The sequence below is a fragment of the Prinia subflava genome, chromosome 1 (assembly GCF_021018805.1).
Source record: "Prinia subflava isolate CZ2003 ecotype Zambia chromosome 1, Cam_Psub_1.2, whole genome shotgun sequence".
Taxonomy (NCBI): Eukaryota; Metazoa; Chordata; class Aves; order Passeriformes; family Cisticolidae; genus Prinia; species Prinia subflava.
Window position 1 is genome coordinate 90,222,118 of NC_086247.1, and position 20,815 is coordinate 90,242,932.

A 20,815-nucleotide genomic window follows, 5' to 3' on the forward strand; every position below is an offset into this window, starting at 1 on the left:
GCCACCATCACCGGAGGTGTTTAAGAGACATCTGGATGTGGCACTGGGTAAGGTGGTTTAGTGGTTTAGGGGTTACAGTGGTATGGTTGGGTGGATAACTGGACTGCATCATCTTAAAAGTCTCTTCCAACCTTGATGATCCCATGATCCTATGATTCATTCTCTGCCATCTGGGCCCAGCTCCGTAGGAACATTTAGTTCCTCATCCATTACAGATTTCAGCATGAATTAGGCATTGTGCAGCTGGACCTCACTGTACATTTGTCTGCTACAGAGTTCTTTTGTAACACTCAGTTTGCTTTGGGAGTATGGGGTTCCAGGAGACCCTGCAAGCTGTCAGAGCCAGATCTTCAAAATGTAGATCACAGCCATTCAACAAATCACAGTGCAGTATTAGGTGAAAACCACCTCCATGTCTCTATACCTTTCATAAAGACATACGATATGTGACTGAAAGAGGGCAAGCCCATCACAATACCTGCCTGACACAATGCTTATTTTTAGTCAGTGCTGTCAGTGTCTCACTTCCAGGGGAAATAAATTCAAATATGTATTAACATTCCTGGAAAAGAGTTTGCTATTAAAAAGGTTTCTAATGCAGTTGTATCAGACCTCAATGGATAGCAAATTGTTTTATTGCAGCTGTAGCATCATTTAAGAGAAAACAAGAGTTCTTAAACTGTATAGCTCTTGACAGCCCCACTTAGAAAAGGAAATATCACAATTCAGCCCAACAACAGCTCAGCAAAAGTTGCTTTTTAAAATGGCAACTAGTAAATTCCAGGGGCAAGGTTACAAAGCAGTTTGTTAGCAGCTCAAGTGTACTCTAGTCACTTCTTTCTGTCTATCTCTCTCACAACAGGAGGCAATTTTAGACTGCAGAGCACAGATGTGTCTAGCAGACACATCCTTCTTCCTGCATCTTAAATAAGTGTCTCACAGACTGTGAGCCATTAATCTCATAAAAAAACAGGTACTCAAATGGGATTAGAAAAAATATAACAACAAAAATCACCTAAGAATTGTCAGTAACTGTAAGAACCAAATGGATATCTCCTGCTGTGAAAATACCCCACTGTCAGCTATTGCTGTTATTCCCCTGAATCCTGGAACAAAGGCTGGAGCAATCAATTTATCTATGCATTTCCAACTTACCCCTCCTTGTGGGACCAAATGCCACTGCCAGGTGCATTCTCTTAAATATTTTATTTAACTGCCTCACAATGCATGTTTGTTACGCTGTCATGGTGCTGACTAATGTAGTAATTTTGAACTTCTGTGATTATTCTTGATTAGTGAGTGAAATGAACACAGCTTCTTCTCCCTCAGCTCTCCATGCTCAGTCTGGTACTCCACAGGCTGGTCCTTCCCATCTGCCAAGGCATAAGCAGGGGAATATTTCACCCAGGAGTGAGTGAACTGAACCTCACTGCTCCACAGGCAGGGATTTTCTTCCCATCTCTTCGGGTCACTTAAAATGGAGTCTAGAAGAAACAATACGAAAATGTTACATACTACAGACTAGAGAAACACCAAAGTATTCCAGTAAGAATTTGGTGTAAATTACATGGAACTCCTGAGACTGAGAAAAATTATCAACTCAATCTGATATTTTTGGAGCCTGGAGCATGGATTGGCTTTAGTGAGACTGCTGCACAAGCGTGCACATTAAGGCACTTGCCACAATGGGAGCTTTCCTGTTGTCTGTGCCTTGAAGCTCTTTATAAATTACTCTCTGACTATACTTTTTGTGCATCACACATCAGATAAACTTAGGAGAAACAGTGTTTTCCAATATGACTCCTGAAAAAAACAATGTTAGCCTTAGACTGAATCTCTGTGAAACAAGAGGTTTCTGTTGAAACAAGGGCTTGAACATTCTGAAAGCCAGACTCAGCCACTGACTGACTGCATGATCCCAAGAAAGTTGTTCAATTGCTCTATGCCTTTCATTTCTCCATCTGGGAAAGCTGATACTTTATCTTGGTACATACATGGAGCTCTGTTACTTGCTGATTATAATGCACTGGACATGTGCATACAAAAAGCATTTTAAAACAGAAGTTTTAAGTGCTGATTGTAACATTTTCAGTGTTTCCAGTTTCAAGTGAATTTCCTTTCAAGACTAAAATACTGGACAAGACTTTTAAAGGATGTTTTTCTTGCCTAGCTAGAATTATGTAAAGTAATAAAAATGTTGCAGAAATGCTTTAGGTTTATTTTTCACAAAACCAAAAAAATTTGCATTTTTCAACTAGCCTACAATTTATCACTGTTATCAGAGCTGGGGAAAAGGTTTTCTCTGCACTCCATTCCTGAGAAAACATTGTACCTTTGCCAATCAAGGAAAGCCATATTTTCTTGAGCACACAATTATTCTTCCTGCCAAAACAACGTGTCCTGTTTTATGACACACAGCAGCCAAATGACATTCTAGACACAGACATGAATCCATCCACAAGGTGAAATGTGGCACTCATTGAACAAAACCAAGTTAACCTCTTGTGCACATTTGCTCAACAAAATTCTGAATCACTTTACTTCCTGGAAACCATCTTTTTGGGAAGGAAAAAAAAAAGCTATGCTACCAAAATCTATGTTAATCCACTATCTTCTATGCAGAACTTTTCAGATAGATCTTTTATCAAAACAGCAATAGCTGGCTTTAATGATTTACTTATGCTGCATCAAAACTCATATGGTATTTGATATAATTTACTTACTGCTTTCAGTGTAAGCTCTTTCCAACTTGTTTCTTTTAAATGAACGGTTGCTTTAATGCTGTAAATATTCAGCAAACATCAATATTATGGCCAGCACAATGTGGTTCAGTGTAGCAGTGCCAAGTTTTCATTGATTGCTGCTTGTGTGCGCCAGTTTTAAGACAGGCTTTTAATAAGCTCAAAATATGTTCATGGGATTGGTCTCAAAATGTCTCTAGTGGAATAATCAAGCTTCTAAGAGGCTGCAGAGAAAAATAACAATTTTATTCAAAGAATTCTATCTCACGCACTCAGTCAAAACAATTTCTGGCTTAGCTTCATTAAGCAGGTCTCAGGCTGAACATCCAGATGACAAAGGCAGCTCTGAAGGACTGCTTAGGGCTTCCTCCAGCCCTGGCACCAGGACCTTTGCAGATATTGCATTGCCACCCCGTGGCTGCTCCCAAGTCCCCATCCCCAAGGCCATCAAAACTGCTCCCCTGACTCTACTGCAGTCAGGGATCCCAGCCTTTGTCCATGACTCTCGTCACCCACGTTTCACAGGCTGAGTGCAGTCCAGCCTGCTCACTAGCTCCTGTTACCACCCAACATTTTAACTATAGGTGGCATCTTCATCATAGGCTTTGGGTCTCCATAAACCTGAGTTTGGCAAAAGCCCTGGGCCACTGCCACCCACTGATGTGGAGCTGAAGAGTGCTGGGGCAGGGGAAGGTCCCCAGGCACTGGGGTCTGGGGGACACCAGCCTTCAGCCTGAAGGACACAGGCAGCAGCAGCAGGCCATTGCCCAAAGGAAATGTGAGAAGGTGGAGAGAGGGACTCAGAATGAGCAACATCAGAATGAGATATTCAGTTTTGGTGGAAAGAATAGAGCAGAATAATGTGGCCCTTCTTCTCCAAAGGAGAAGCAGTTTGGGAGGTGGAATGCAAAGCTGAACATGGGTGAGGGCTTTCCACTGTCACTTGGTGTCAAACATAAGGAGCTTCTCTGCACCAGCAACTCACTATTTTTTTAATCATGTTTCATCAATTCTAGCAGTTCTGCAAATGATAAGTGAATCAAGCCTAGAGCTTTCTGGGGAGAAAACCATGGACAGAAATAGGATAAAGAGAGGCACAAGAACAAATGGAGGATAATTTTTTCAGCTGGGACCTGTGATTCTTAAGCTTTAGTAGGACCATGGAGACAGTGAGGGAAACTTCAAAGCCAGTGTGATGATTTGACCACATTAATGATGTATATACTAAAGAGAAGAATATGAGAAAAAAAGTACTTTGACAAAGTGGAAAGAAAATTTTAAAAAACCAGTGGCTGTCATTTTACAGACTTACAAGTTGATTTGAAAGACTTTAGACTAAAACTAAACCCTTTAAGTTAATCCTTCCAGACTTTAGGAAAAAATCAAGAAAATAGATCAGAATTAAGACCTGAAATCACCTAGGGAGAAAAGTTACCTTTTTTTCTTACAACATTTTTCACAGAGAACAGAATAAATACAACAACATGTTCTAAAAAACTCTCTTCCAAAATATTAACTGTTGCCTGGAATTCAAACGCAAGTGTATTTCCCTGCTTCAGCTTCACCATCCACCACATTTCAAGAGCAATGACTCTCACTGTAGAAACAGCACCGTGCCTTCTGTTAGAGACTCAGCCATGTTCCCAGGAGAACATTAATTTGACCTGTGGCTAAGAGACATTTCTCAGTACAGTTCAAGCTGGGATAACTCAGATGTAAATGAATTGAAAAAAAAATTCAGTCTTTACTTAATAGAAAATATGCAAACCTAGAAAAAAACCCCTGCTATTTATGCAGCCTTTCTATGACATGGTTAGACTAATTTTAGATTCTGGAGGTGGTGCTGTTTTTGCTGTTCTGTATTTTTAAAGACCTGTCACCACACAAACATTGACTCTATTTACATATCATCCAATTGTGTTATTTCCCCAAAGTTAAGAATGTGAGTTTGTGAGGAATGTGTACAAGTCCACACAGGTGCAACTGGAAATAAATCCAGGTTTCTTGAGTCTCAGTCAAATACTTTGTAATAAGGTTACCTTTCATCTAGGTGAGATTTCTTGCTTTACTTTTACAGAGACACCAGCACCAGGCCTGAACAGAAATTACACTGAATTACAGGGATTGAAGCAAATGTCAGACCATTTTCCACAGTAGTTGTCACCCTTTTTGTCACAGGGCAATTAACACGTAAGATCAAAGTTCTGGAATAAGATCTAATCTGCTCCGTTTTCTTCTTCTCCCACCCTTTAAAAAACAAACTGTGTCCTTCAGCCTTGACTGCTTCAGGCTAAACTCCCACTTGAAGCACACACACAGGAACAACCTCTTGCTTCTGCTCACATCAAAATCCTGAAGCTACTGCTAGGAAGAGATAACCATTTCTAAAAAATGAATCAATCAATTGAATTACCTTTTTCAGGGCTCAAAATACGTAAGAACCAGTTATAAATTTTTTGTTCGAGTGTTTATTTTTCTCCTGTATTTCTGGCTTTGCCTGAGACAAACTCAGTATCTAATATAATTCAGAGACTTTTTCTGTCTAAAGAGAACTTGAATATTTGAATGATTGACAGACTTTACAAAACTGATCTTGATTTCTCCACAACATTGACTGCTCAGTGAGCTGTCAGATATTGTGCAGCTGGAGAACAAAAAAAGTAAGTGTGTTATTTGCTGGAATTGAAATATCAATTAGATCCTGTGATAAGTTAATTGATATATTTAATGAAGAGTGATATTTTCCTTTGATGTGCAGGAAAGATTGTTCCATGAGTATCAAAAATGTTTGCTAAGTTTGCTGCAGCAGGCAATTGCTCGCTCTCCTCTTTTTGAAATATTTTGCTTAAAGGGGGGTTTGAAGCTTTTGAACTGAAAAATGTTCACTGAGCTTAATGTCTCCTGTCAGACTACATGCATCTGCCTCCCTGAATAACATAAAATAGAAGTTAAACTGGAAAATACCATAGCTCTTGCGCAAACTTTGTTTTATTTATTCAACTCAGAGGAAAAGAATGGGCCAAGAAAAAAGATATGGGGCCATTTTTCACTCTTTAATGGATTTGATTCTAAAAATAAGTCTGTATTGAGGCTCAATTCCTTCTCCCGCTTTCCCTGGCAACTTTCAGTGCATCTGTGGTCATTGCAGCTGCTTGGATCTCAGAGCCCAATGGTGGCAAGGTATGGCTGAAACACACAGAGGTGGCGAATACGTTGAAATATTCCATGATTATAAAGGACCTTGTTTGGCTTCAATGCTGGCCATGACTGACAAATAATTATGAACAAACAATTATAACAAATAATTATGATGGTCACAGTCAAAGTGCAACACTGGAAAGTGCTCTGGTCTTCTCCTGATAGGCATCAAAGGAACGTGATCTAACTTTAGGCTTGTTAGATTAAGTAGGATTTTGATTGTTGTATTTTCTTCATAATCAACTCAGGATTCTTGGCTGTGGATGATAACCATAGCCTACAGTTAGTTTAACTGGACTGACAAAGCAAATTCCCAACTCTCTGTTCTGGAGATCCTCAAGTTCTGATTTAAATTCACGTATCTTAATTTAGATGCATCTCAAGAACAAACCAGTGCCCATCCCAGGAGAGAGCCTAACAAAGGACAGTTCCCATGGCAAGAGACCATTAGCAGTTCTTTCCAGCTGGCATTCCACCTTTTCTCTATTGTCTGCTTCTCCAAGTCTGATTAGATGGGAAAGAAGGGATGAAGTTGAACTTAGGAGAAAAACCTAGAACTCTTCAGTGTGCTCAATTTGTTACTTTACTTATACATGAATTTGTGTTAAAAACATGGAATAAATAATTAGTAAACCACCCTTGTACAGAAATAAAAGCATCAAATTATACCAGTTGATTACCAGTTCTTTTGTAGCACATAAAAAAATAATTTTGAAAATACTGAAAAATACAGCCCATGTCTAGAGTTGTTTAAATGGTTCAAAACAAATGTCATAGTTCGTCTTCCATAATCTTTTCTTTGCCCTCTTTCTCACACACAAAAGGCTAAAGACATTTTCTTCTGTTTGAAGAATTTAGTCCCCTGAATTGCAGCTCCCTGTGATGCAGCAGGCCTTTAATGAAGCAAATAGGATTAGGCCACTGGAGGAATAGTTTATCCTGATTTTTAAAAATCTGAATCCAATATTGTTTGAATGATGCTGGCCCTTCTTTCATCAATCTTAGTCCAAAAAATGTTTTGAACTTTCTGTCAAAGTACATTGTATAACAACAGAACAGTGATACGGGTTACTGTAATATCTCTGCTCCTTATAACAGAGAGTTTAATCCTTCTGACACTCTGTAACATTTTCCATTGCCACCATATGAATACATGCACTAGAGAAACACTATTTTGTGCTGTCCCACTCCAGGTTAAACTGGCCACTATATCCAGACCTGAGAACCATGGGCAGGTCTGTGCAGGCAGCCCACAGTACAGCCACAGTGCAAAACAGAGGTATGACAAGCCTCACAAAACAAACCAGGTCATCCAGGTAACTGCATGGTTCTGCCAAGAAAACTGCTTTGGAACTAGAGGCTGCTCCCAACTCGGTTATGCCAGTCAAGGTCACATCTCATCTTTTCCTTACTTATGTAAGCGGATAAAACCTGCCAGAATAGCTCTGCTGGCCTGAGCCACAGTGATTTGATGTGGAAGCCTGTCAGAACTGCCACTGAAAGGATGAACAAAGATGTAATCTCTGGCAGTCAGCACTGAAATCTGCCTTTGCTATGGCCAAATTCAGTGCTGCCAATTCTTCTCTCAACTATGCTGGCTCTGCCTTTTGAACTACCCAAATATGAAGCCAAAAATTTCCCTGTGTATCCTGTAAACAATACAGTGAAGAAACATTCACATAACCACTTCCTTCCCGGTTTCTGCTGACCCAAATAATGCTGTAAATGAGACTTTCGAACACGCTGTGCTCTTTGCCTGATGCCAGGTCTGTGTTGTAATCATCACTCCTGATCTGCATGGGGCAGATTCTGTGCAGCAGGTCAGAGTTGTGAACATTGTGCTGTTCCCCTAGATATTCCTGAGCTGCCACATGCAATCCTGGCTGCATTTCTCCCTTCTCCATAGGAGCAGCATTTGAAGAGCCAAGGGATCTGCTCTACCTTTGGCAAAAAACCTTCGGTTGTTCTTTGACTTTTTAATGGTTTCTCTATGCAGGAAAAAAATAATCACTGCAATATAACACAGAGAAGAGATAATGCAGGTTTACAGCAATTGTCTCCAGCACATCACATCTACCCTCACTGCTGTGGCCTCTGTATCATATGGCATGCATTTTCCCTTCTAAGGGTGGGAAATTGCACAATTGTTATGCTGTTCTTTGGGGGATTATTTGGTTTAGTGGGTTAAATGCAGCTCTACTGCAGTTAAATTTATATATATTTCCAATCTGGTGTTGTTGTACTAACTTTTGAGAGGTCTTTATAGCCTAATGGACAAATGCACTTGGCAGTCTTTTTGGGGACAGAGGGTGCAGTATAAGTGTGGGGGTATGGATTTCTCACCACTCCCATTAGTTAGGGCCATGGGGATGCTAGCACACTGCATTTCCCTCCGACCTGATGAACTCTGCTTTGTCCCAAGCCAACTCACCCGAAGTGGGTTAGCAGTGCCAACCAGCTCACATGGCTCCCATCATGTCAGGCATTCACTGCACTGGTTGAATCTACTACAGACACTTTTGCCTTTATCCTGCCTCTTGGTTTTTGCCCATGCCTTTAAAAATATTGTATACCAAGTCAGATTTTCTGCTTAACCAGCTGCATACTATACATGTTATAGTCCACCACCCCTATAACCCAGTTTCCTGTTTTCTTCCAAGTTCATAGTCTTTGTAACTTCATTTCCTAGAGACACATGGCTCTGTCTAATCTCACCATTCTTTCTCTCCCATTCTCCATCCTCACCCTTGGCTCCATTACCTCACAGCACTTTGTCTCCAGCTAGCAATCCTTTGTCTTTTCTCCTACATTTTTATGGCCAAGATCAGCATTTGCTTCTTTACCTGAGCCTTGTTCCTCATCTGACAGAGTGCTTCTTTTTCCTGTGTATGCATCAAATATGAACCTTTGTATTGTGTCTGTCTCACTCTCAACATGAGAATCTAGGCTCACACAGAGCATCTTCCTGCATTACTCATAGCACCTATGATGTTATATAAATGATCCCAATGGGCACTGTATCAGGTAAACTATGTCATACAGTCTGGACCATGGCCAGAGCACAGACGGAGATTTCTATTCATGGCACCAGTCCTCTGCTTGTTCCCCTGTTCTTAGCATATTCTTTTTGTGAGAGCCCAATTCCTGTTTATTTTCCACTGCGACTCAAAAGACAGAGGCATTTTCATTTTCTTCCCATTTTCTAAATCTTTTGTGCATCAACAAAAAACCATTAAGGAATACACTGCAATTAGCACTTCCTCAGATGCACTCATCTGTCAAGAGCACTCAGTACAGAGCCAGTTTTCTGCAGGTGGGTAACTTAATGCCTCCTCTTACCACTTTTATTTATCTCGTGTTAATTGCCAGAAGTGGAAAGCTCTCAAGTGCTCTGCATTGAATTCATGATCATACAAATACTTAAGATGACGGATTGTGTGTCTGTGACAGCTATCAGGAAACTAGAGATAGAACAGGAATTCTCAGAGCAAAAACAAGAGCACTTGAAAAAGCTGGTGCAGACAGGACAGAGAAAGAGACCTGAACCTGATGCACATTTAGCAGCTGTTTAAACTCCTCAGGTCCATTCTTGATGCAGTACAGTCCTTGTTTGTAGATGCAAGCATTTCTCCCTGCCCTTATTTTTATCCCTACTGGCAACAATGGCTTACACAACAAGTGAAGTACACACCACAAATACTAGCACATTTTCAGCACAGTAGTCAGTGAGGCCTGATAATAGGGCTGTGAGGTGTCCCTGTAACAGAGCAGAGCATGGCAGCTTTGTATGACAACTGTTTTTCAACCTATTCTAGAGAAGAACAAGGATGGAAGCTTTTGCTATCTCCCAACAAAATATCTAATCAAAGCCATACTGCCACTGTGAATCAAAATGATAGGTGGGTTCATCTTCTGCAAGGCACTGCACAAACAAAAGCAATTCCGAACCCACAGCGCCAACGTTCTGAAGCTTGCAGCCGACAGTCACGTTGTCCTTTGAGTCAAATGGTTGGCCCTGCCTTGCAAAAAGCTATGCACTCTTGTGTATCAGCAGGATGAAGCCCAGAAAACCAGGTGGTTATTACTGATTAGCCCCTGTCAGTAATTTGCTAATTCCTTATAGATGCCGGGGGTGCACACGTTGTGGGGAAAGGCAGCAGTGCCGGAGCAGCCCCGCTGTGACGCACCAATGCACCGGGCTCTGCGCAAGAGGAGCCTCGCGGGAGGTGTCGCATCGAAGCAGGGACTGCCTTGACTTTCTCAGCAAGCTCTTCCTAACAATGTTGCTGGTGCATATACTGTTGTGAGAAGCCAGCTGGCTGCCATCTGAGAGCAGATGCCAAGTGGCTGTCAGATTGTCATCTTGAGTTTTAGTATTCAACCCGTCTTTCTGTGAATTGGCTTTTGGCCTTTCTTCCCCCAGGGAAGAGCTGTGCCTCAGCCAAAACACCTTGAATTTATCTTCTGTAAAAGAAATGAAAGTATGAGTCATTATTACTTCTGGTGAAACAATTTATAAATCTCAACTCAAGTGCTTTAAGGTTTTTCCACTTTTTTTTTTCCTACAGTCTTGTAATTTTTTCTGCTGTTCCTAATAGAAACCCCAGGAAAACACATAACAGCCACTTAAGACAGTTTACCCATTCAATCTGTCCATTATGTAATTAATTAGAAAAGCTGAGAGAAATACAGTTCTTCAGTGTCTGAGCTCCTGATGGTCACATTTTAAGTTTTAATAAAAAGGCTAGTTGCATATCATCTTCAATGTAGTACTGGTCAGGCCTGGAGAAATGTCAGCAATTTATCCAAAGATGTGAGATGAAAAGAAATGAAAACTAACTAAAAAAAATACTCAAAATTAAACAGCAAAAATCCCTGGAACAATTTTTCCGTAAGTAGTGGTCCAAAAGATGCAACTTCAAGTACCCTTAAAGGATTGCTACTTTTATGAGAAGTGCTTCATTCTTCCTCTTTGGGAATGGAATAATTTTCAGATGTGTCATGGCAGGCAATTTAACTCACTGATCTTGAGGGAAAATAATACCCTTAAGAGTTCCAGAGACTGCAATAGAAAGAAGTCGTTATTGCCATTGAAGCAAGAAAGTGTCTGCTGGGAAGGTGCGTAAGTAGAAGGAGCGTGTTTTCCATCAGAACGACCAGCTAAAAAACATGCACAGGCCCAGAAAAGAAATTGTTCCAAGGAGCTTGTGCCATTCTACAGGATTTCCATTCTGCGTCATCATTCGAGCCCCTGAAACCAATCATACTTGTGGTAAATCCCATTAATGCAGAAGGATGCATATTTGTTGTATTATTTTTAATTCTGCTTAAAAAAGTAAAGTACTTATTTCCTTTAATGTTTTGGGCATTACCATTTACCTTCTGACAATAAAATACTATTTAAGTTTATCCATTGACACAAAGCATCTCCTTGTTCACTGCCAGACCTCAGAAACTGAAAGAAGGAAAAATGTTTCATATATGCTCAGTTACAGAGACAGGTTTTAAGCACAAGAATCAGAGCAAAGCAAAATGCACCTTGCAGCATCCAATGAAAAGACCACAAAAATGTTCAAAGGTCTAATACAGAAAGACCACTCTGGTCAGTGCTTCCAGCTCTTGTAGAAATAAGTTAATAATGAGGAAATGCATTTCATTTTTGGTCTTTTCAAGAAGAAGAGGGCTGATGTCCTGACATAGCAGAAAACCTTGGGACACTTTCAGCCCTTGGCACAGTAATCCTTTCTGTATAGCTTACGTAGTGCGAAAAGCTGGTTTGGGTGAAGAACTCCTGATGTAACAACAGTAAGAAATTAAAATGTTGAAGTAGAGACAGCAAAGGGCCCAAACCACAACACCCAAAGCAGCAGCATGCTACTTCCTGAATCTCAGTGCCTGGGCTATGCAGGGTCCTAAAATAGGCATTGTTTGGTATCATTTGCATGTCCTGAAGTGCCACATCATAATTTTTCTGAGGTTTCTTATTTTAAATGTTCTCTTGTTGGAAAGACTCAAATCAGGCACCTTTTCCTTTATGGACAAGCTTCTAGTAAGTTTGCATCTCCAGGAATTTGTAACAGCACCAAGAAAGATACTAAAGGACTTTAAACCATGATTGAGATTAGAGGCATTGCAGCAGTTACAATGGAAGGTGGGTATCTAAATTTCTGTGTTTTTGTCTTGGGTTGTAATATCTCACTAAACATGTGTATTCTATTTGCCATCTGTTGAAACCAGTTGGGGAGGTGCTTTTCTTTTTCTCTTGTATAACCCCTTCCTCATAACTCTGGGGTGGAGGGGGTGGATGCCTTCTGTTAGTGGGCCAGATTTTAAACCCAGGGGAGCAATATTCCTTATCTCTTCCAAGACCCTCCCTCCCTCAGGGGGATATCTGCTGTTAATGAGCCATTAAGGCTCACCAATGACTGATAAAATTAAATCATTCCATTGTGAGATGCCCCACCCAGTGGGAGGAGCCAAGCATTCCTACCTGGATAAAACCTGAGATTCAGAACAGCAGAGCATCCTCTTTTCCACTGGATTCTCAGAGAAAGACCGGACTCATCTCACCGCCACTTCAGGATCATCTCCACTCCAACAGAACCACATCTGTCACTCCAGGAGGACTGATTTGGAATTCCAACACCCTGGCTGACAGGGTGTCAGGTCATATTCCTGACTCTGTCAGGGTTTTCTAGGACTTTTGTTTGGTTGCTTGCCTTTTTTTTGTATTACTGCATTTGCATTTTTTAATATTCCTAGTAAAGAATTGTTACTCCTATTAACATATTTTTTGCCTGAAAGCTCCTAATTGAAAAGTTGTAATAATTTGGAGGGAGGGGGCTCTACATTCTCCATTCCAAGGGAAACTCCAGTTTTCCCTGACAGATACTTGTCTTTCCAAACCAAGATAGTTTCAGGGCATGAAATGCCAGACAGGAAGAAGTCCATGCAGCAGGGGCATACCTTTCCAGAAGCCTCCCAATCCTGGTTATCAGACAACCTGAAAAGAAGATAAAAATGTATTTGTCACATGTTCATTAAAATAAAAGGAACAAACCAAGTACATACTTCAAAAATATTGGGCTGCTTTTGAGAACAAAATATTTTGTGTTTTTCTAATTTGTTGTTTCTAATCTTCGAAATTGTTTTTCTTCACATTTCTCTATCTCATCTTAAAATTACATCATTTCATGGAAAGCTTGTGTCATCTGACCAGGCTCATTGAAATGAACATTCCTCATGAAAATTTTGTTTTTTGTGAAATTGTCAGATGGAAAAGGGTTTTGAGAAGCAAAAATCTTAAAAAAAATAGACAGGAAAAAAGATTGATTTTAAATAGCAATCCTTGGAATGCCATCCATTTTTAAAAATTCAGTTTGGCCTGCAAGGAATTACACAGGACAGTTGAACAGAACATTCCCTATGGCTGATCTCCAGAGGTAACAAAAATGATGCCAATAAACAGTGAAATTGTACTCAAAAGACCTTTAGTGCCCTGATGTTGTTTTAGTTCTGGTCTGGACAGATTTCTGAAGACCTTGCAAGGAGGAAGAGGGAAAAGATGCTTCTGTCAGCACTGACCACATGGTTCTCCATGCACTGGAGATGCCCCTGGGACTATGCCCAGGCTCTTCATCACACCAGTGGCTCTGGGAGCAAGGTCTCTTGGCATACAATTGGGGTCAGCTCAGGGACCTCTGCCAGGCACTCAGCACCCTGCACTTGGGTCACTTTGTCCTTGACAGCTTCCCTTGTGTCACTGCCTGCCCTGGATGATGTGGCCACCAACCTATTTGCTTTCCCAGGCTATGACACTTGGTCCTCTGCTCCTCCTGTGTTTCCAAAGGCATACACCAACACTGCTTCACTTGGAGCAGCCACGTGTGAGTGTGATGACTCTGCTGGCCCTTGCACTGGTGAGAGGAAACCTGGTTCTCCCTCAATCCTCCTGGCTAGAGCCGCTCTGCCTTGGGAGGGATGGGGCAGCACTCTGGCTTCTTTTGTCCCAGGGTGTGACCGTACTGCTGCCTTGCTGCCTCTCTTTACACCTCCCAGTGTGTGGCAGAGCTGGTTAGTCCCAGCATCACCAGCCAGGCAGCATCATTCCTCACCTCCCTGTCTCCTGAAAGAGCAGCCAGTCAGGCAGGCTGGGGCAAAAGCTCCACACTCTCTGGAATGGAGAGACAGCTTACTAACACTGTGTTGACTGAAGGTCAACCAGGTCACTGTCTGAACTTCTGGACAGCAGCACAAGCTGCTGCTGGACTACTTGGAACCAGAGCTCTATGGATGGTAATTTCAAACAATCCTGAAGATTTTCCATGGGATCCCCTGACTTGAAGATCTACCAAAGGCAAAATCTGTGTGTATTGCTGATTGGCACTATGGGTGGAGGATCTGACCATAGAGAAAATCCCTTGTGTCGTTTCTGCTGCAAAACAGACCAAACTGATAGATAAGATGTAAGTATAAACTGTTCCTGCAGATGCAAAAACAGTCACACAAGGCAGTCTTGCCATATTGTTTAGATAGATGTTTTGCATGTAGTACGAGGGATGATGGACCCTGCCTGTGTAGGAATGGTCATATAGGAGCATTGGACGGTTGGGGATGAGAATTAACATTGCAGATAACACAAATGTGAACACAATCCTGGTTTTGCAGCTTTTTTAAAGGCTGGTTTAAAGTGCTTTAAAGTGCAATTTTTGAGGCATGCACCCTGTCTTAGGTTGAAAAATGTAACCAAAAATGTGTATTCTATTATCATCTGTTGAAGTCGGTTGGGAGATATTGTTCCTTATCTCTTGTGACTCTAGGGGTGGAAAGAGGTGCCCTCTGTTAATGGGACACCTGATAACACCAGATAAGGCAGTGCCTCCTTATCTCTTTCTCCACCCATCCTGTTGGGAGGGACATCACCTGTGAATGGGCCATTTAAGGCCTCTCACATGACTGATAACATCACCTCATTCCATTGTGAGATGCTCCACACAGTGGGTGGAGCCAAAGCCTTTCCACCGGATAAAACCAGCAATCCTAAACACCAAGGGAGCCTGTTTCCACTGGATTCCCAGAGGATGACTGGACCCTTTTCTTGAGGATCATCTCTACTCTAATGGAGCCACCAGTGTCACTCTGGGAGGAGTTACTTCGGTCTGCTTCCAACACCCTGACCAACAGGGTGTCAGGTTTGCATTCTGACTCTGTCCTTTGTACTATTGCATTTGTCTTATTTTATTTTTATCTTTCTTGTTTGTTGTATCTTTGTTTGTTGTGTCTCTATTCAATTGTATTTTTGACTTGAAGTCTCACTGGTTTTGCTTTCATACCAGCACACTCCCCCTCCTACAACTGCTTTGAAGGCTCTCGTTATTTCAGAATTCCTTTTGCCTTCAAGAGCAATGGCTTTGTCTGGCTTGGATAATATGTCTGTCCATGTTAGGATGTACTCCACACCATCATAGTGTTCGGAAATCTCCTGCACACCACCAAGCCCTCCTGCCATTGTGTGGTGCCATACCACTTTGTTCCTGTTGAAAAGCTTTCCTGGCACTTTTTGCAGGCTGAAGGCCTCTTGGTTTTTGGGTTTTTTTGCCACTTGTTTTCTGTTCAGGCTGGCATATTGTCTTTAAGCAGCTTCAAAAAGGAGATTTTCACCTCCTCAATTTCCTAACCATATAATAAAGTCTTTTAACAGAAGCAGTGGTGTAGACATGTCTACAGTCACAATACCACTACACACATGTAAGAAACAAAACACTTGGCTAATTAATGTCACTTTTTGTTGAAAGCTATTTTCTGTGACAGCCCTCCTTCCCTGAACTGCTGTAGACCTGGGCAGATCAGGGCACCCTTTTGCCTCCTGTCTCCTCAGTTTGCTGCCAAAGCTTTTTTGAAACTTTCTATAAGGTCATTGACCTACAGATGAGAAAATAGGTACAGCACCAGCCTACACCGCATGATGTGTAGCTGTGATCCCCCAGAGCCCTGTGTGAAAATGTGTCTCCCCATGTATGCTGCAGTCAGGGCTTCCTGCTCTGACATACTTTCATAAAATAAAAACACTTTCAGTATATGGAATTACAAAGTCTTGTGTCCAGCAAAGCATTTGGGATCCTATCTCCTAATGTAGGGTTTTAGCTCTCTCATAGAGTCTCAGCATAACACCAATGCCAGCAGTTATTTCACTGAAAACTAATGACCTAAAAACTTTACTGGATTTGGCCTACTGTTCCTGTTAGCTTCCTGCCCCATGACTATAATTTCCAATCAGTTCTAATTTAAATGAGTTTTTATTATCTTCATGGTAATCACAAGCTTAGAATTAAATTCAGCATGTAGTTTCCAAGAAAGAAGAAGAAAATATTTCCCAGTAATGACTACCTGGGGACTAGGAGAACAACCTAAAAATATTCAGAGCATGTAAAAACACAAAACTGTAAAAGATTTTTTTTTAAGTAAAATTCACTAGATGAAACTGAGCAATGAAAAATGTAAGTCAGACAGTATCAGCAGGGATGTCCTGGCACTCTGTTAAACTGCAAAATAACCTCCTGATGGAAGGAGTTGGAAGCATCATTGGTCCCGTTTATTTAGGGTAAAACAAGGCAAAGCTCTGAATGGAGCACTGAATGGAGCAATGACTTTTCTGGTCATACAGCACTGCAAGCACTTGATGAAATTCCCTTGTATTGCCATTTCAGTTGAACTTGTGGAACTGGTGCAGTGGTCTGTACTTCACCCATACCACATATGCCCATTATCCTCCCATTTGGAAAGGAGGAGGCTAGGTTACCTGGAGCCAGAGCAGGAGGACCTGCAAATGCAGGTCTTGCTTTATGCAGAACAACAGAGCAGGCATGAGGGGCACTTCCAAGAGTTTGACAGACATGAAGTATTCCCTTGTCACCTATTAGCTTCAAGGCCCAGGAGCCTCCTTCATGTGTCACAAAGTCCTCTTTCCCCAGAGGTGGCTGTCAAGTTTCCTGGGAAAGACAGATTCAGAGGATATCAAACAGAGACACCAGCTGTTAAGTAAGATAATGCATCTGATGCTTCTGAATTGTCAATGGAAAATAAATTTCTACATTGCTCCAGAGCCCTGACTAGTCACTTCAGGTAACTGAAGTTTCCATGGTTTCTCCATAGATGGTCTACTTCATAGATTCCCTGTAAAAACTTGATCCTCATACTGATCCCAAGTTCTCCTTTGCTCAGATTTACTACTCAACACCCAGTTAACATTCTTGATGTGACACGGTTGTTTGATTATGTAATTGGAGTAACTTAAACAACCGATGCCAAATGGATAAGGACATCCCATTACCCAACTCATAGTCATCTCCTGAAGCATCACACTGTTGTCAGACTCCTCCCAGAAAGACTGTAGGCAAGAACTATCACAAAGATTTTATGAGAACATGTCTCTGGCTGCCACCTCAGCAGCACCTAAGATGCAGATGCATTTAAACATCTGCTCCACGCTCTCAGGTGACAAAGACATACGAGAGAGATACCAGGCAATTAAAAGTCAGTTTACAAGCGGGAACACTGGTTCGGCTACATAGATCACTTCAGAAAGAAAGTTATTCTTCAAGAGAACAGCAACACTGTATAGTTAAGCAAACCATAAACTCTGGGGTTACCTTGAGAAGACAGATTGCTGAAATCTGTGGTTTTCAACATTAACCTTTTCCTTCTGGAAAGGTCAGTTCATGCCTCTATTCTACTGAACATGGGAACTTAAGAGCTAGAATTAATGCATCTTAGGAACAACCATCCCAAGAGGGTGCTTTGTCAAAGATGTAACAAGGGGATTTGTGTGTTTTTTCAGTCTGCCACATGTGGCTTTTACAGTCACTAGTATAATGCTCTTTTGGAAATCCCTTAGGGATAGCACACTTAATTTGTTCTACATTTAGGCTATCACTTCTCAACAACTAATAGGGGGGAAAGGGTCTTTGTTGGGTTTTTTTAGCTACAAAAGTAAGCAGAGATATTATGGTACTGCAGAGCAGCTTACACAACATCTCCACACCTTAACCTTACAGCAGCACCCTAGATTTGTGAAAATAAAATGATGGCAGATTGGAGGCTTTTATTCCAAGGTTTTTGCTGAAGTTTGAAAACATTTTCAACCTTGAATAAGCATTTCCTTATACAAATGGCTTATTAGGCAAATAATCCCTCATTTCCTCATCTAGGAATGATCTTATTTAACATCATTAGGTTATCGCTCCTACTAACAGAATTAAAATGCACCAAATATCCTCCAGGTTTGCCAGCAATGACCAATTTGCAGATTGGGCTCTATGGCCATTATGTTCTTGCACATATAAGTGACTCTTTTAAAATGCAGCCTTAGATGATGATACTGGGAAACTGCTTACCCGACTATAAACCATACATGTAAACCATGTAAAGAGTCTGTCAGAGAAATGTTCCTCTATAAAGTGTAACTTAGTCTTACAGGTAGCTGTAACCTAATCTTACTAGTACTAGGTGTACTAGTCACTGAAATTACAGGTTTTGAGTTTCCAAGCTTTCAATTATTCCACCCCATTGGACTTTTATGGCTTTCTAACCCAAACCCTTGCCCAGAGACACAAGGCAGGACAAAAAGTGAAAACTGCACAGGTTGTGCAGGCTCAGGAGCACACATCATTGTGCCATCCTCCCCTCTGCTCTTACAAGTGCTTTACTTTGTTCTCTGAAATATTTTGGATAAATCCATGAGATTTGCTGATACTGAATATATTTTTTTGAGTCACTTAAAAGGTTAATTTTTTTGAGGTAAAAGAAAAGAAAACCAAACAAACCTTTCAACAAGCTTTGCTACTCTGGATTAGGGTAAGCTTTGAAAAACACACTTAAGAAACTGGTATACTTCTAATATGCCACACATCTCCTAGATTCTGTAAGGTCCATATAAATATCAACTTTTTCAACAAGTATCAGGAGCCACTAACTAAGTGATAAAAAGAGAAGGGCATTCCTAAAAACAGCATAACAAAGTTCCTGTTATCTACCACTATTTAAAACTACAGCAGTGTCTCCGTTTTGATATGACTTGTTTAAGAAAATGCCTTCTCACCAGAGGAAAGCTCAGGCAGATGTAAACAAAATCCCCTGTTGTTTCAGAACAAGTTAAGTTTTCACTTGTTCTGAGAAGCTGAAAAACCAGTAAACTAACAGGAAAATCATATTCTTCTTTCTTTAATCTAGCTGGCATTATCACACAGACAAATTCTTAAGCCAAGATATTTTAAGGTCAGAATACTCATGAAGATACAATCAAGGCTCTCTCTGAAACTTGGAGGCAAAATTAGAGCAAAGTTATTTGGGGGAAATGGAAGAAAAATTTATAGAAAGGACTCAAAATGAGTCAGAGCTCAGAAAGATGATGGACCATGTTTGTTTAAAAATATGCCAACTGTACACAAGGAAAAATGTGCAGTGAAAAAATTGTACATACAGCAGTTGGCAAGACTTTAATAATTTTGGGTTTTCACTGGACAAGTAAGCTGAATAATTCAAGGCACTTTCACAGCTATTGAACTTAATTTATGAGCCTATTGCTGATCTTGCATATGGTTCAGGGAAATCTGCACCAGTCCATATAATTATCACCTTCAATTCTAACTCTCTTACAGTTACAGCAGTTTGGGAATGTTCAGTGTGAAAATTAAGTTTTTTACAAAAGCAGAGATGGTGACTCTGATTCTGACTTTACACATGATTCTTCACTATCCAGTCATTGCTGCCTTTGTTTCTAATTATCTCACATTACAGAACAAGAAAAGGAATCCAGAGGCAAGTGGAAAGCCACTGTGCTGAGTGCTGTATAGACAGCTAGAGACAGTCCCTGTCCCAGGCAGCAGGAGAAACAGCAGCAAGCTTCTAAAAGGTAGGAAAATAGAACCGTTTAAGAATACTTTGCAGGGCTGGTTTGTTGAAGGATAATGTATTATATCTACTGGGGCTGCCTCATTTTCAATTAATAAAGCTACATTAAAATGAGACCTAGTATCACCACATTTGGAATAATGCAGAGCAAAATTGTGCTGGGGAGGGGGAAGGCAGCGAAGCAACTGCTTACAATCAGCACATAAGTATTGGAAGATAAGAACAAAATACTAGGGGATGCTTATCAAAGATCTATAAATATAACCAAGAGAAAAGAAAACTCGTGGGGCCACAGCTTGAATCTATAAATACCTTCAAAATATAAATATAAATGAAGGAAGGGAATTACTCGATCTCAGCAGATGCTGAGCTGCAGAAGCAGGCTAACGAGGAAGGAGTCGAGACCGAGCTCAGAGTGCATTTCTGAATGCTAAAAGCAGTTGGAGCCCAAAAGACTATCAAAAAGGGTACCATCCTGCAAATACACAAAGATGTATTCAGTGAGGCATTGGTGGGAAGAAATGCAGGCAGGGTGCAATCTTGCAAAGAGTAGAAAGACAAGCTGGCTGCCCCCCTCCCCCGCAACCTTTCTAGCTCCCACCTCTGTCTGGTGTCAGGAACGGCCTGAATGGATTCTCAGCCCTTGGGACAGGTGTTTACAGCACTCAGGCTTCTTCAGTGTGACAGTAAAGTAGTAGCTGGAGAGCAAATAACCTCAGTGGTAACAAAATAGACATGAAGAAGACCTTTTGGAAATCAAAAGATAAACAAAATCCGAATTGACTTGGGGAATTTATGAGAGTTTTGAGGTCAACTTCACCCCAGAGCATTAAGACTTTTTTCTTTACTTTTGTTGAAGGGAAGCTTGTAAAGTACTGATGTGGCCCACAGCCATTCTCACATGGAGATGCTGTCCTTAAAAACCTAGGATGCACAGTTGGAAATGCAATACTACACGTTGGACTGGC

The 20,815-nt window shown here is 41.0% G+C and overlaps 1 long non-coding RNA gene across 1 annotated transcript in view; it reads right to left on the reverse strand.

Annotated features, from left to right (window-relative positions):
• Window positions 1-745: 745 nt before the first annotated feature.
• Window positions 746-20,815, reverse strand: part of LOC134562643 (uncharacterized) — a 33,829-nt gene continuing 13,759 nt past the window's right edge. The window contains exons 3-6 of the long non-coding RNA XR_010083227.1: window positions 16,738-16,927; window positions 12,906-12,942; window positions 2,724-2,965; window positions 746-1,484 (exon numbers count right to left, since the gene is read on the reverse strand). This is a non-coding gene — a long non-coding RNA (uncharacterized LOC134562643). The remainder of the gene's footprint in view (window positions 1,485-2,723; window positions 2,966-12,905; window positions 12,943-16,737; window positions 16,928-20,815) is intronic.